We start from the raw sequence: 17,048 nt of genomic DNA on the forward strand, positions 1-17,048 counted from the left end.
GTATCATCTTATTTTCTTTTCCATGTTTTATTTTGTTTGATTTCTATTGATAACCTTAAGAGTGGACTAACACGGCTACCACACTCCTCTACTTAAAAAGGATCTGTAAATTATTGCTAATCCATCCTCCTTGCCTGTTAGTTTAGAAATATGATAGAAAGAGTAGCTATCAGGACAAAGGTCTTGTAACTTAGAAGTATCCAAATCCCTATGCCAAGTTTTCGAAATAAACATCAGGCCTACATCAGAGTCATGTATCAAATCTCAAATAATATGTGTCTCCTTGTTTGATCTTGCATTGAAATAAATGCAGGGAACCAGAATTATGGAATCCAGAGTAAAAAGATAGTCAGTGCGAGGAATGGGTCTCAAGTTCTGATAAGGCCATCGGTGATTTTGACGTTTACCATAACAACTTCTATTTCCAATTAAAACTGAAATATTGTAACGTGTGTGTTCCAAATTCTGAATCTACAGCTCATATAGTGGGAAATTTAGCTGATGGTCATGAGATAGAAGCTGTAGGGATTGGATACTGACAAATCCCGGCGCCACCCAAGAACCAAAACAGCAATAAAAAAGCTGCTTTACACAAAAAAGAATGGCTTCATCATGGTAATAAGAACTCACAATTTAAAAAAAACAAAAGAGCTTCAGAAACAAGTCTTAGATAGTCTAACAAGTTGCCCACTAAGGGGCATTACTGCAGGATGCAGGAGTCATTAACCTGTGGTAACTCAGTAACACAGGTCAGTAATTCCTGCAATATATGAATAGCACAACTTGCGATCAACCTTGCATGCTGCGCTATTCTGCTTCCAGGGAGTACTGGGTCACAGACATGCAGCTCAATCCTCCCAGGACATTTTAAAGGGACCAGAATTAAATTCTAACTACAGACCTCTTCCCCTCCTCAGCCAAGCCCCCTCCCAAATAAACCCCCAGACCCCAAGTCAAGCCTCCAAACACCAAGACTATGGCTAGGGGTCAACCAGTGCCATTTTATTCCCAGAGCTTGATGGGGCAAGAGCAACTGTGATTCACTCCTGTCCCCTGCCTCTAGACACCAGGGAAACCTGTGGTAGGTCCCAGCAGAGACTTTCAGGGAAGAGGTCTGTGGAGCTCTTTGGGGGATGTAGGCTTGACTGTGGTTCCAAGGAGTCCACACAGGATGTATTTTTTAACACCAGCCTCTTTAATATCACACCCAGGAGCATCAAGTCACATGTTCAATTGTGGCTGGCGTATTTAAAAAAAAAAAAAAAAAAAGATACAGCAGAATTAGAAAAGGTTCAAAGAAGAGCAACCAAAATGATAGAGGGGATGGAACTGCTCCCATATGAGGAAAGGTTAAAGAGGTTAGGGTGCTTACTTTATTTTTTGTCTATTAGATTGTAAGCTCTTTGAGCAGGGACTGTCTTTCTTCTATGTTTGTGCAGCGCTGCGTACGCCTTGTAGCGCTATAGAAATGCTAAATAGTAGTAGTAGTAGTAGTAGTGCTTCAGCTTGGAAAAGATATGGCTGAGGGGGGATATGATTGAGGTCTACAAAATCCTGAGTGCTGTGGAGTGGGTGGGGGTGAATCAATTTTTCACTCATTCAAAAAGTACAAAGACCAGGGGACACTCAATGAAATTGCATGGAAATACTTTTAAAACAAATAGGAGGAAATACTTTTCATTCAAAGAATAGTTAAGCTCTGGAACTTGTTGCTGGAGAATGTGGTAATGGCAGTTAGCGTATCTGGTTTTAAAAAAAGGTCTGGACAAGTTCCTGGAGGAAACGTCCATAGTCTGTTATTGAGATAGACATGGGGGAAGCCACTAATTAGGTTTCTACCAGGTATTTGTGACCTGAATTGGCCACTGCTGGAAGCAGGATACTGGGCTAGGTGGACCATTGGTCTTACCCAGTATAGCTATTCTTATGTGAGTAACCCAATGCGCCCAGTTCAATATAAACTGAATTATCTTATTTGCATAACAATGAGGTGATTTGCATATTTTCCAGCTCATTATTTGCTAGTATGAATTAAGGTAAATGTGTTATGGAACAATAATGCACAATTTTGCCACTTAATGCACATTAATTGGCAAATATTGTGCTTTATTCCTTTAACACATATTACCCCCTAAATGAGATGTAATACTAAAAAGAAAGGCAAAGGGGGGAGAAATTACTTATTCTAAAACATTCTGACATGCCTGATAATATCAATAGATCTGCAAAATGATTTAAAAATAGCCCTATATAAACTTCAAGGAAAGAAGAGCGCACAAAAATAAAAGTTAATAAAAAAAACATAAAACAAACAGCAACAAAAAAGCCCCTCAATCTTAAAAATGAAACCATTCTACTGATATCACCTTTTAGTTTTTATTTATTAGCCTTTACTTCAATGTATTCAAGTAGTATACTAACCAAATTATATATCCAAAACAAAATAGAATAATCAGAGCTATGACATAATGAAGATGTAAAACCCCTAACTAAAGACAAAAAAGTCAGAAAGGTAGGTACAATTAGGAACAGCTAAAACAACAAAGTTGCAGTGGAAAAGGACACAGAGAAGGAGGGTACGAAACAGAGTGGAAACCACAGAGAATGTCTTCATGATTCAAAATTGGAAAGTGACAGATAAAACAAATATTAAAGGCTTTAATATTTGTTTTTGTATTCCAAGAAAGGTATTATTCCAAGGAAAGGGATATCTCCTCTCCTCAAAACAAAATTCAGGGAGAATTACTGAAGTAGACAAAGTCCCAGGTTCAAATAAACCGTCTTTGAATTTTGAAGACGGTGAAAAGGAACCAGAAAAGTCCTTGGAGAAGATATCTGACAGCTCATTGCCTGAGGGTGACAAATGTAAATTTCGAAAGAAGAGGAGATCCAGGGAATTACTGTGCCTAATATTTCTCCTGGGGAACAGATTATAAAACTTCAGAATGTATCATTAAACGAAGGACAGCATGCATGAAAGGGAAGATCAAGCATGACTTTCTGCTTGAGTTCTACAAAGGCACTGCTGGGTTGACAGATAAGAGAGAAAAAGTGGATATAATTTAGATGTGGGGTAATCTGATGCTATACCGACAAATGATTTACAAAATTAAAAAGCAGGGTCTGAATAGAAAGCTCTTGAAAAAGGCTTAAAAATTAGCTTAGGCACAGATACTAAGAGATGTTCAAGATCATCATTTGGAAGGCATAAAAGTTCAGAAGGGCTATAATTTTTGCTGAAAAAACATAATAGGGAAGTTTAGGGAAAAAATAAAGGAAGAACAAACAAACAGAACAAATAATTTGGACAAATTGGGGTTGATATATACCGTACCTTATTCAAGTGAACAAAACTGCATGATTTAAATTATACATTATCCCCAGATTCCATAAAACTTGCCCAAATTTGGATGCCCTAGATTGGCACCCAAAATATTTAGTAGGGTCCAATGATTTAATTATGGGAGCTAACAAGCACTTAATCGGCACTAATTATGATGTGGGCACCAATCTGGCTGTGCGCTATTCTGTACCAATAGGCACCTAAATTGGATCATGTGTAACTTAAAAAAGGGGTGTGGCAATGGGAGGAGTATGGGTGGGTCAGGGGTGTTCAAAAAAGAAGCACACCAATATGCATGTCAGCCTTTACACTAGGTTTCCAGTCCTCAGGCCCAAAGTTGAGCGCCAAAGTGCCCTTTATAGAATAGCATCTCCAAGGCTGGCATCAGGCAAAGCACACTTTGGGCAGATATCTGTTAAAACAAGACCTGCTCTACGTGCTTGGTGTGGAGCAACGTACAATCTCAGGGCAAATCTGTACAAGTGTTCCCAGTTTTGAGCCTGCACTGTAACAGAGCGGATAGACAGCACAAAGTGACGCAACTGATTATCAAAAATAGCTATTTGTAAACCCTGACCCGATCCAGCCGCCAGCTGTGCCTGATCAATGTCCTCAGTAGTGTCTTGGAGAAAACGATGATGAAAGGCGAGGGGAACTTTCAGTTGAGACTCTAATGTTAATGGCATGGACAAGGCTTCATGGACATCCTCAAATAGGTCCTCCCAAGGCAGACTCAAAACATAACGCCTGAGTTGATAATAGGCAAATCTGTCCACCTCCCTGAGGGCATATGTCTGTTGTAACTCTTTGAAAGATTTCATCTTACCCTCCTCTGTTACCACATGCATCAAGTATTTAATTACTTTGGTGGCCCAACTCCAAAAGAAGCTGGAATCCATACCTGGGGAAATGCTGGATTCCCACAAATAGGCAGAAAAGGGGACACTCTGTTTGTGCCCAGGTATGAATAAGTCTTCAAAACCTAGGAGAGAAACCCTCCCCTAGAGTGCAAGAGGCAGCTGAAGTGGACTCCTTCTACAAGCTGTGTATCTGTATCAGTCACAGAAAAATAAGAAGTATGACGAAACCAATCATTTTAATGTCTCATTCCACAGGCTATGGTCAAGTAGCGCACATCTAAAAGTCCCAGTTCATCATGTGCCACCAGTTTATGCAAAATGGCCAATGACCCCCCCCCCCCCCCAAAAAAAATGTAACTATAAGATGCCCGATTTAGTTTACATTCATCAGACTTATGAAGATAAAGGAGTAACATTTGAAAGATATAAAACCAACGAGGAACCTGAAGAATGTTATACAAATGAATCCTACCCAGCAAGAGGGGATAGGCCCTCCATACAGTCAAGCGATGAATGAATAAGTAATAAAGGATGTACATTAATGGAATGTAAGGTGAACAAGTCAACAGGTACATAAACCTGTAAATATTTAAGGACTCCATCCACCCAGGTCAAAGGAAAGGGTCCCACCCATCTAGTATGAACTCCAGGCAGACAGCACTGTAGATTTTTGCAGTTAGGCAGAATCCAGACAGAGCCCCATATGCCTCAATCAATGCTTCTAAATGAAGCAATGAGTGCTGCAGGTCAGTTAATAATACAAGCAGGTCATCTGCAAACACCAGAGCCTTGAAAGTCATACCATGGAAAGAAACCCCACTTATCTCTTCCCCCCCTCCCCCCCCCCCCCCCCCCCCCCCCCCGTTAATGGAACACAAAAGTGGCTCCAAGCAGTGTTGCCAGGTGGGCGGTTTTACCGCCCAATTGGGCGGTTTTCCGTGACCCGCCGCAGGAAATTTTTGCCCGCGGCGGGTCGCGGTTTTTTGGGCTTCTTTTTTTTCTTTTCCGCGGTTTTTTCGGCCGCGGGGGGCGGGGTTAGTGGACGTTTTGGGCGGGGTTAGTGACGTTTTGGGCGGGGCCGATGACGAGGGAGGCGGGGCCGATGACGGGGAGGCGGGGCCGGCGGGGGCGGGGGTGATGACGCGGGGGTGGGGGTGTCAGGGGCGGGGTTTGAGTTTGGGCGGGTTTTGGGCTGTTTTTACGCTGGATTGGGTGGGAAAAAAATTTTCCACCTGGCAACACTGGCTCCAAGGTTAAGATAAACAAAAGAAGCAACAAGGGACAGCCTTGACACATACAGACCTGAAAAGGTGGAGTCCGAACTGCATTCACTAACAAATGTGTCTTTGGTGCATTATACAAGGTCATAATTGCATTCAAAAACCAGCCCTGCATTCCCACATACTATAATACGAGAAAAAGAAATGGCCACCCCACCCGATCAAATGTCTTTTCCGTATCAAGGCTAATGATCAAGGCAGGGAAGTCTACAGACTGACAATATGACATATAACCAGCAAGACCTTGCAAACATTCAGAATCAAATGCTGCCCCCGCACACACCATACCTGTAGTTCTCCCACCACCCCAGGGAGGAGACCAGCGAAGCAATCTTCCAGCACCTGGAAGAGAATTTGATGCCCTCATTAAGGAAAGAAATGGGCCTATAGGCATTAGGCCAGTCACCAGGATGACCAGGCTTGTGTATCAAAGTTATAAGAGCTAAATTAGCATAAGGGAGAAACTGTTGACGCCAAACAACATCTTTATAGTAAGCAAGCAGGGGATCTATCAGTTTAACCCATAATATTTTATAAAATTCCCCCGAAAAACCATCAGGTCTCAGTACCTTATGGTCTTTCAGACCTTTGATGGCAGCCTGTACCTCCTTGGCCTGAAAAGGAACATTTAAAGTCGCAAGTGCTTCAGGGGGCAAACAGGACATACTGGTAGTCTGGAGAAGTTGCTGAATTTCAGTGACAGACATCTGGAGATCTTCCTCAAAGTCATTTAAAATAATCATTAAAAATCCCAGCAAGATCTTCACTCTTATTGTGTATCTGACCAGCACTGTCCTTAAGAGCTGAAACCGCAAGGGAACTGTATCGTGTGATTTGTACTTGATAAATAAAGCAGTTTACCTTTCTCAAATGCAGCCTTGGTGTTGCCTCACTCTATATAATGGATAGTGGATATTTAATGATCTAGGGTGGGGGCCAACAGGGCCAGAAAAAAATCACTGGGTGGCCAACATAGCCTCCTTGTTGTCTTTAGAGGGTTTACAAATGTACATTTGTGTTACAAGACATGAGGAAAGACTTGCTGAACTAAACATGTATACTCTGGAGGAAAGGAGAAACAGGGGTGATATGATACAGACGTTCAAATATTTGAAAGGTATTAATCCGCAAACGAACCTTTTCCGGAGATGGGAAGATGGTAGAACGAGAGGACATGAAATGAGATTGAAGGGGGGCAGACTCAAGAAAAATGTCAGGAACTATTTTTTCGTGGAGAGAGTAGTGGATGCTTGGAATGCCCTCCCGTGGGAGGTGGTGGAAATGAAAACGGAATTCAAACATGCGTGGGATAAGCATAAAGGAATCCTGTGCCGAAGGAATGGATCCTCAGGAGCTTAGTCAAGATCGGAAGGCGGGGCTGGTGGTTGGGAGGCGGGGATACAAAAAGTAGCAAATATGAGTTATCTTGTTGAGCAGACTGGATGGACCGTGCAGGTCTTTTTCTGCCGTCACCTACTATGTTACTATGTTACAAGTGCTTGTCCTTCTTTAATTGGTCTTCTTCATTTAAGTCCCCCAAGCAATTCTCTTATTTCAAGCACAGACATATGAAATTATGTTCCCTCCTTATAACTGCTTTAGCTGTGGACCAAAATAACTCAGGCTGATCAAGATGCTGAGAACTATTGAGCATATAAAATTCCCACTTTTTCAATAAATACTGCTGAAAATCTAAACGTCCCCCCCCCCCCCAATGTTACAGTAATAAGTCGAGGACTCCAACTCCACCCACAACACAGCATGGTCAGACACCTCCCCAGACCAATAACTGCCCAAGAAATAGATGGAAAAAGTGAACATTGGACGAAGATGAAATCTAAATGTAACTAAGTGTCATGGGCCCTAGGGAGGTATATGAAATTCCACTCCTCCAGATGCAACCCTCACCATGTGTCTACTAAACTGCTGCACTCCCCATGCCAATACTCTCCCTGAAGAGCGATCTAGAGTGGGATCCATGACTGAATTCATGTCTCCCAGCACCATCAGGTCTTCGTGCACATACTGAGCACAAATACCCAAAACAGCATGATAGAATGACTTATCAAAAGGTGTCTGCCCATATATGACCAGCAACAGAAATGTGCGACCCTGAAGCCAAACCCTAAGCAACAAACAACAACCAGCAACATCCTTGCTAATGAGGTTTGCCTTATATCGCAAAGATTTCCGAAATAATACTGCCACCCCACCCCCTGGCGAGAACCAGAGGAGGAATAAAACACCTCTTCTACCCATGCTCTCTGAAGCTTCAAATGCTCCTCATCCATAAGTCTAGTCTGTTGCAGGCAGGTGACATCCACCCCATGATGTTTCAAGGCTGACAATATTTTGGCATGTTTCATCGAGGTGGATATCCCTCCCACGTCTATGTGCATTCTACCACTAACCATCACTAAGGACCACCAATCGCTGTGCAATTAAGGAACTGGAAATCCCAAGCAGGTAGCCAGGGTGCCCAGCCTTCACCCCAATCACCCACATCTTCCCCACCACCAGACCACATTCACCCACAACATATCAATAATCCAACACCACACATACAGATCATACATCCATCACAAACACACATTATTCACTAGCTCTAATTCCCCCAAACCAAACCCCCCATCCCACCCCTCTATTCCCCCAACCCTATCCCCCCACCCCCATATCCCCTATAGCAAACTATAACGTATCCACTACACAAACGCAGAGGTAAAAGAAAATCACATTTGGATGCATGGGTCCCTGCACCCCACTGTAATTCACCCATACCATAAAAGCATGTTAAAACCATAAAAGTGTAGCCAATACAAAGCAACTGGAAAACATAGCAAAGTCACTTAGGTATTAAATGCAACACATGATCGTCCTCAGCAAGAAAAAAAAACTGGCATCAGTGGCTCCTCAGAAATGGCAGACACAATGTCAATCTCCTCAATTGGAATTAAGCTGTTGAATAAAAGCTTGAGCTGCTCCCAGAGAGTCCAAGGTCTGCCATAATTTACCCTGCAAAAAAACTTTAGGCATTGCGGTGTATAAAAACATAAAGCATATATGCTTGTCAGACAAAGTAGCACAAATTGGAGTGTAACACCTGCAATGCTCCTGCAGAGCTGAAGAGAAACCCTGGAAGATTTTTACAGGCATGTCCATCTTGTGCTTAAAAGTTGAGGATTTTAATCACCACCACCCAAGGACAATCATGGCCTCTTGTAGTTGGCCCACACAGTGAGCTCTCTCCAAGCAGAGCGTTCCGAGCATGCCTTGAAGAAAATTTCTGGGTAAGGCAGCACTCTAGAATGTCCGGTAAGTGCGATTGTGTCTAGCCAGTCCACAATGCACAAGTTACTGCACCGTGATCCATTTTCCAGATCATCAAGTGTGGGATGAATGAGTGAAGGGTAGATTGGAAAAGCTTGAACATGGACACTGTAACATAAGACAGTTGATGGACAGTGGCATACTGCAAGTCCATGGGGGGGGGGGGGGGGGGGGCTAGGGTTGTAGGGTGGGTAAGGTGCTTTGAGAAAATGGTTATAGCTGCTGTCCTGCTTGTATTTGTTTTGAAACTTTGTTGCGATCTATTTTCAACCAACAAAAACTTGAGTTTAAAAAGGAACTGCAACTCCACTCATGTTTTGCCCAAATTCTGCTCCAGAACACACCTACAAATAAAAGTGTGCACTGTGCATATCTTTATGTGCACAACCCCTGGGATAATTATATAAATATCTCTTTATGCACATAACCCTGCAGTAATTTTATAAAAAATATTTTTTGTGTGAAAAATCCTTGATGAAAATTATCCCCTTAAGGTGCAGCATGCAACCCTAATGTCTTTTTATGATGGCAGTGACAATCATTGTCATGGTAAACATCACACCTTCTTCCACAGAAGGATCTGTATGCACTTCACAACTGTGGCATGCTACCACTCCCAGGCTGAACGGATGACCAGTTTGCATTGCTCTGTTACCAGTTCCATCATGGGTCATGCACCTCATATACAGTCTTCAGGTATTTTCTTTATCCTTAGTGGGCTCACAATCTGGGACAATGGAGGGTTAAGTGACTTGTCCAGGGTCACAAGGAACTGCAGTCAGAGCCTGATTAAGGCATAGGCAAATTAGGCAAGTGCTTCAGGCCCAAAAGTTTAGGAAGGCCCTGTCAGATGTGCTCAGGATTCAGGAGTTTAGGATCAGCGGCGTACCGAGGGCGGGGTGGTGGGGGCAGTGCACCCCGGTGCACGCTGCAGGGGCATGCAGAGAGCAGCCACATGGCTGTTGGCTCAGCAGATTCCCTGCGTTCTGATGTTACATCCTGTTCCAGGGCAGAGGAAGCAGGGAACCGGCAGAGCCGACAGCCGCGTGCCTGCTCCCAAATCCCCAGGAGATAAGAAAAATGCACTGGGGGGGGGGGGGGGGAAGGGTGTTTTGAGGTAATACGCCAGGGAGGGACGACATTGCACCTGGTGGGGACGATGCCGATACTGCACACGGTGGGGGGGAGGGGGCCCAGCAGCGACCTGCCCCAGGTGGTAGTTGACCAAGGAACACCATTGGTTAGGATTGCCAACTGTATGGATTTTTTCAGGATTCTAAAAATTGGTACATTACCTGTCTCAAAGCCAGAAGAATGCTCCCCCTTTCCAGTGCACATGCTGTAGTAAAATCCAGCCAATGGGAAGGCTCTAATAGTCACAGGAAGGGAGGGGCTCAGCTGAAGGGGCTGTGAGGAAAGTTGAGCTCTCTGCCATGCACAGGGTGTTTGGTCAGAGAATCAGTGAGTGTTCTTTGGGGAGGGGGGGGGGGCGGGCCAGGAGATATTATTACAAAGCAGAAGAAAGTGTGAAAGGTCTGCTGAGGAAAAGAACAGGCAGGAATGCCAGAATTTTACATGATGGTGGGCAGACCTGGTGAGAGGTGGGGGCACTGCCTGAATGAGCACTTGAGCAGCAGGACAACACTAGAAAAGAGAGCTAGAAAGTACATGTCATGTACTTGTGGATGTTTCTGTGTATCTGGTGAGGACAGTCTCACAGAAATGAAGCTTCCTTTTGAAAATCTGGGCTGGGATGGGGAAGTTCACTGGTACAAATGTACCTGTACACATATTAAGTGAAGGGAAGTTTTCAGCCCAGGGAATTTACCCAGTTAACTATTAAATTACTCTGGCAAATTCCTTTGAACACTGTCCTAATACTGCGTCCACTCTGCCTATATTCTTTCAGAAGCATAAAAAAAAAGCTGAAATATTTCATTTTGCATTTTCCATTTGTGAACCTTTTTTTTTTTACACGTAAAACTTTGTAAATTTATATCTTGGACTCATTACCCTTACATCTCACTCTTTAGAGCAGTCAATCCTTGGAATCTCTGGTTTGTATTGGAGACAATAGAGAGTGAATATTACTTGCCCAGCTTCCCTAGTTAGCCCACCGCTGCAGAGCTGCCAGGTTACCCAGCTTCAGTCCAAGAGGGAAACTTTTTGGGCAGTCCTGTTTTTGAACTTATATCCCAAGAGTGTTCTTTTTGTAGTCTCTGATATCATCAACTGAAATCAGCACTTCGGGTCTCATAATGTACCAGGATAGGGTTGAAGAAATCTAAGACTGGCTCAGAATTTCCTTCCTGGATCTGGGTAACTTGGCAGCTCTCGTTCTCTACTCATTAAGCCTCTACATTCAAAGCATGTGCTTGTATAGTCCCTATGCTCACTCACAAACTATTACTGCTATCATACCCACAGCTAGGCTCTGCACTTTTCCCTGCTACTTCTGGAAAGGTGAAATGATGGTGGGGGAAGGGGTCTCTGATGTTAATCCAACCCTGACTGCAGTAGGAATCCAACCTAGTTCCACTGGTTTTCAATCCATTGCACTATTAGGCTACTCCTCCACTCCATACAGATATTTAACAGCAAAGCAATCAACCAGAATTTTTGGAGGGATGCTTTTTCTTTTTTTTTTTAAGAATTGTCTTCTATACTGCCAAAACAAACAATACAGAAGAAGCTAGAGTGGGGAGGGAGAAGATAGAACTTAGAAACTGGAATGGATTAGTGCAAATAAAGAATATAGTACTGACAAATTAGAAGAAGGTCAAATGTCAAGCAGCACAAGCCAAGCCCAAATGCAATAAAAGCAGAAGGTCTTTGCTGAAAGGCTGAATGGAATGTGGAACAAATATCTAAAGCCTGCGGCAGCTGTGCCATACGGGCATCACTATACAGGAGATCAGTTCAAAGCATGCGTGCTTTGAATCCTAGAGAAAGGAAGGAACAGCGAGATATTGCTTCTACCCACCTGTTCAATGTTAAAGACAGAGAACAGTACGCAGTTGTGACCCACACCAGGCTTTGTTACACAACATCAATCTTAAAAAGAGGAAGGCTGCAAAAAATAGACAATGACAAGGAGAAAACACTGTGGTAAAGTTCTACGAAGGGCAATGAGAATAAGAAGAGACCCTGAATAGCTCTGCGTAAACTTTAGCTTTCCTAACATAAAGGAGGGGTTAATTTCCCAGGTTTCTGCAAGTATCATCTAGCATCTGTACGTAGTATGGGAGCAGATTGGTTTAAAAGGTAATTCTATAAGACGGCACTTAAATCTGTTGCCAATTCTGCACCTAGAATAGCACCAGTTACGCATATAGGACTGGATTCTATATATGGCGCCTGAAAAATCAGCGCTGAAAATATTTCCATCTAGGCGTATTCTGTAAACAGTGCCTAGATTTAGGGGCAGTTGATAAAATACGCCAAGCCTGTGCCTAACTCTAGATGTGTCCATTTATGCCAAGTAAAACTTGGTGCAAATACCAGCACCTAAGTTAGGCACAGAGCAGTTTTCAATTTTCAAACCAGAAAAATGTTATGTTTTGTTTCAAAAATCGCTATTTTCCAGATGTTTTTGTGCTCAGTATGTATTTCTTTAGGTACCACTCAGTTCTACATCTACACAGATGATGTGCAGCTACTCATATCCATTGAACCCGACTTACCCACAGCCCAGAATAAACTGACTACTTGTCCTACATCAATTCAAGAATGGGCTAAAAACTGCAAACTTTGCTTGAACTCAGGTAAAACCAAGCTTCTATGGGTTCCTAACACAAGTGGGCACATACCTAGGGTTACCATATGGCTCCAGAAAAAGGGAGGATGGATTGAGGCAGCCAGGTTTTACTTCCATTGCTTTCAATGGAAGTAATTGAGCCATCAGGGTTTTAATTCCATTGCTTTAAGCAATGGAAGTAAAACCCGGCTGGCTCAATCCGTCCTCCTTTTTCTGGAGCCATATGGTAACTTTACACATACCTGACATCAAAATCTCTTTTGAGAAAACAAATTCCCCCTCAGATCACAAGTCAGGAGCCTTGGAATACAGCTAGATTCAACACTTACTCTGATCCCCCAAATCCAAGCAACCTTTAAGAGCTGCTTGTATCATTTGAAACAACTACGCTGCCTCTCTCCATACATTGAGAAGGCAAGTCTTGTCTCAGAGTTGTTCATGCCATTATAACATTAAGACTGGATTACTGTAATGCACTCTACACTGGCCTGACTACAAAGGGCCTGCACCAGCTCCAATTGATTCAGAATACTGCAGCAAGACTAACAGAAGATTGTAAACAATGTGACCACGTCACACCATTTTTGCAAAAACTTTACTAGCTAACAGTACAACACAGGGCTAAATTTAAAACTCTATGTCTGATCTTCAAGGCCTTTAAAGGAAATAGCCCTGCGTATCTGAAGAATAGGATGATCCTCCACACACCTAGGCCTCTAATGGAAGAAATACCTAACCTGGTAGTCATACACACACACAAGGAGTGACATGGGCTGCACTTACTATATAGGAAGACATTTATCCACTCCTACCCTAGCTAAGATCATTTTCAAGCACCATTCTGATTTCAAGTGTAGCTTTCTTTACATTAATCCCCTTATTTTCTTACTCCTGCTACTCTATTTTATCTATCAATCATTGCTTACACCCTATACTGTCTATTAAAATGCATATTCTAATGTAGCATACTATGCCATACTTTGTCTATTGCTTATGTTTGACTTATTCTCACTTTACACTGCCTTAAGTGAATTCCTTCAAAAAGGCAGTAAATAAATCCTAATAAATAAAATAAATAAATGACAGGGGAAAACAAATCCTAGACAAAAATGCACAAAAACAAACCACAGGGACAGGGCCGGCCCAACCCGGTAAACAGGATAAGCACCGCGGGGGGGGGGGGGGGGGGGGGCGCCTGCCTTCAAGGGCACCGCATGCGCTGCTGCCCACCCAGAGGGGGGCCTGCCGCCCGCAGAGTTCCAGGGCCCGCCCGTCCTCCCAGTTCCAGGGTCCCTCTCTCCGAATTTTAAAAGCCATCTTCTTACCTCGTCGGGGTTACGGCGACAGCAGCACGCAGTGAAAAGTGTGCAGGCTCGGCGCTTCAGCCTTCCCTTCTCTGTCTCAGAGCTCTGGTCCCGCCCTCATTTCCTGTTTCCGCAAGGGCGGGACCAGAGCTGTGAGACAGAGAAGGGAAGGCTGAAGCGCCGAGCCTGAACACTTTTCACTGCGTGCTGCTGTCGCCGTAACCCTGATGAGGTAAGAAGATGGCTTTTAAAATTCGGAGAGAGGGACCCTGGAACTGGGAAGGAGACCCTGGAACTCGGAGGGAGGGAGGGAGACCCTGGAACTTGGAGGGAGGTAGGGAGACCGAGAGGGGGGGAGAGGGAGGAAGGAGGGGAGGGGGAATGCACCACCTGCAATCGAAGGACAGGAGGGGGTAGGGGGTTAGAAGGCAATGGACACAGGAGGGGGGGGGGGGGGAGGTAGACACAATGTTTTTTGTTGTGCTCTCTCTGCCTGCTGTTCTTCAACTTGTTCTTCACCTTTTAAGGCACTGGGCTGAAAAAGGGGGCAGGGTGGGAGAAGAGAGAGGGAGAAGCGAGAAAGAAGATGCTAGATGGGGGGGGGGGCGCCAACTGATAGTCTGCAGGGGGGCACCAGAGATCCTAGGACCGGCCCTGCACAGGGATGGCTATGTGGCACCATTCCTAGGACCCTATTTACTAAAGTGCACTAGCGCTTTTACTATGTGCTAAAATTAGCACGCACTAAACGCTAGAATCGCCCATATGTATCTATGGGTGACAGCGTTTAGCACGTGCTAATCATTAGCGTGCACTAAAACCACTAGTGCGCCCTTAGCACAGCTTAGTAAACAGGGTCCCTAGTAAACTGGCCACACAGACATCCCAGCAGAGCAACCTAGTGGTCAGTACAATGGACTTCACATAAAGGGACCCAGGTACAAATTCCACCTTAACACCCTTATTTTATATTGTGAGCCCAGCAGGAAAATCCAAAAACCTACAGCATCTAATTACAAAACACAGCTACATGGTTAATTTTTGGACTATCTAAATATGACAGCGTTTCTCCATTTTAGGTTAGGCTTCCCTGGCTGCCAATTGAGGCCAGAATTTTATTTAAATTAGCCTGTTTTCTTTTTAAAATACTACATGGTCTTGTTCCTAGCTACGTCCTTTCTCATTTCTGTTTTGCAGCTTCTTTTAGATCTAGGCAAGGTGATTGTGCTAATTTTTTTTACCTTTCCTTCAGTCAAGGGTAAAAGGAGACTATCATTTTTTGAGAAATATTTGGTTGTACAAGCTGCCAGAGTATGGAAGTATATTGCTGGAACATTTTCACTCTCATTCATATCTTTTATTTAGAGGGAAGGTCAGATTTTTTTCTTTCAGAAATATGTGTTACAGGCTTGATGTTATTCTCTAACCCCCCCTTTTACAAAGCCACGCTAGCGACTGCCACGTGGTAATGCCATCACAGCTCATTCACTCAACACAGCCCATTCACTTTGAATGGGCTGTGTCGGCATTACCACACCGGCAGCAGTTAGCGCAGCATTGTAAAAGGGGGGAGGGTAACTGATCAAGGTAATTCCCAGAAGACTGTTCTGGTTTCTTCATGGTTGTAACCCGCTTACAACTGAAAGGTGTTAGCAGGACACAAGTCATGATGTTAATGTTAATGTACACTATTACAAAAGCCCTCAGGTCTGCCTGTCTATAGGTATAGTTGGTATTTTGCGTGTTTTGGAAGACTTACAATTTCAACCACAAGTGTATTAGTTAAGAGTGGGATATGGGCCTGGGTTCCTTTCTCTACAGGCCACTGCACTGACCACTGGCCTACTATATGCGAATGCCAGGAGCCTAAGAAATAAGATGGGGGAGTTGGAATATATTGCACTAAATGAAAAATTAGATATAATAGGCATCTCTGAGACCTGGTGGAAGGAGGATAACCAGTGGGACACTGTCATACCGGGGTACAAATTATATCGTAGTGATAGGGTGAATCGGATTGGTGGAGGGGTAGCATTGTAGATTAACGAGAGCCTTGAATCAAATAGATTGAAAATTCTGCAGGAAACAAAACACTCCTTGGAATCACTGTGGATTGAAATTCCATGTGCAAAGGGGAAAAGGATAGTGATAGGAGTGTACTACCGTCCGCCTGGCCAGGACGAACAGACGGATGCGGAAATGTTAAAGGAAATCAGGGACGCAAACAAACTGGGCAACACAATAATAATGGGGGATTTCAATTACCCGCATATAGACTGGGTTAATGTAACATCTGTACACGCAAGGGACATAGGATTTCTTGATGAAATCAAGGACAGCTTCATGGAACAGCTAGTTCAGGAGCCGACAAGAGAAGGAAAAATACTAGACTTAGTCCTTAGTGGTGCTCATGATCTAGTGCAGGGGGTAACGATACGAGGGCCGCTTGATAACAGTGATCATAATATGATCGGTTTTGATATTGGCATTGAAGGAAGTGAAACTAGGAAATCAAGTACGCTAGCGTTTAACTATAGAAAAGGTGATTACGACAAAATGAGAAAAATGGTGAAAAAAAGACTGAAAGGAGCAGCTCGCAGAGTAAAAAACTTGCATCAGGCGTGGATGCTGTTTAAAAACACCATCCTGGAGGTTCAGGACAAATATATTCCACGTATTAGAAAAAAGGGAAAAAAGACTAAACGTCAGCCGGCGTGGCTAAACAGTAAGATAAAGGAAATCATTAGAGCCAAAAAACAATCCTTCAGAAAGTGGAGAAGAGAACCAACTGAAAGTAACAGGATAGATCATAAGGAATGCCAAGCCAAATGCAAAGCGGAGATAAGGAGGGCAAAAAAGGACTTTGAGAAGAAATTAGCGTTGGAAGCAAAATACATAGTAAAAATTTTTTTAGATACATTAAAAGCAGGAAACCGGCCAAAGAGTCGGTTGGGCCGCTGGACGAAAATGGTGTTAAAGGGGCGATCAAGGAGGACAAAGCTGTAGCGGAGAAATTAAATGAATTCTTTGCTTCGGTCTTCACCGAGGAGGATTTGGGGGGACACCGGTGCCGGAAAGAATATTTGAAGCGGGGGAGTCGGAGAAACTAAACAAATTCTCTGTAACCTTGGAGGATGTAATGGGTCAGTTCAGCAAGCTGAAGAGTAGTAAATCACC

General features: G+C 43.6%; 1 protein-coding gene across 2 annotated transcripts in view; it reads right to left on the bottom strand.

Moving 5' to 3' along the window:
* The window catches only part of LHFPL6 (LHFPL tetraspan subfamily member 6), a 273,074-nt gene that overhangs the window by 197,861 nt on the left and 58,165 nt on the right, over nucleotides 1-17,048 (bottom strand). The gene's annotated exons all lie outside the window — the stretch shown is intronic.

The sequence above is a fragment of the Microcaecilia unicolor genome, chromosome 4 (genome assembly GCF_901765095.1).
Source record: "Microcaecilia unicolor chromosome 4, aMicUni1.1, whole genome shotgun sequence".
Taxonomy (NCBI): Eukaryota; Metazoa; Chordata; class Amphibia; order Gymnophiona; family Siphonopidae; genus Microcaecilia; species Microcaecilia unicolor.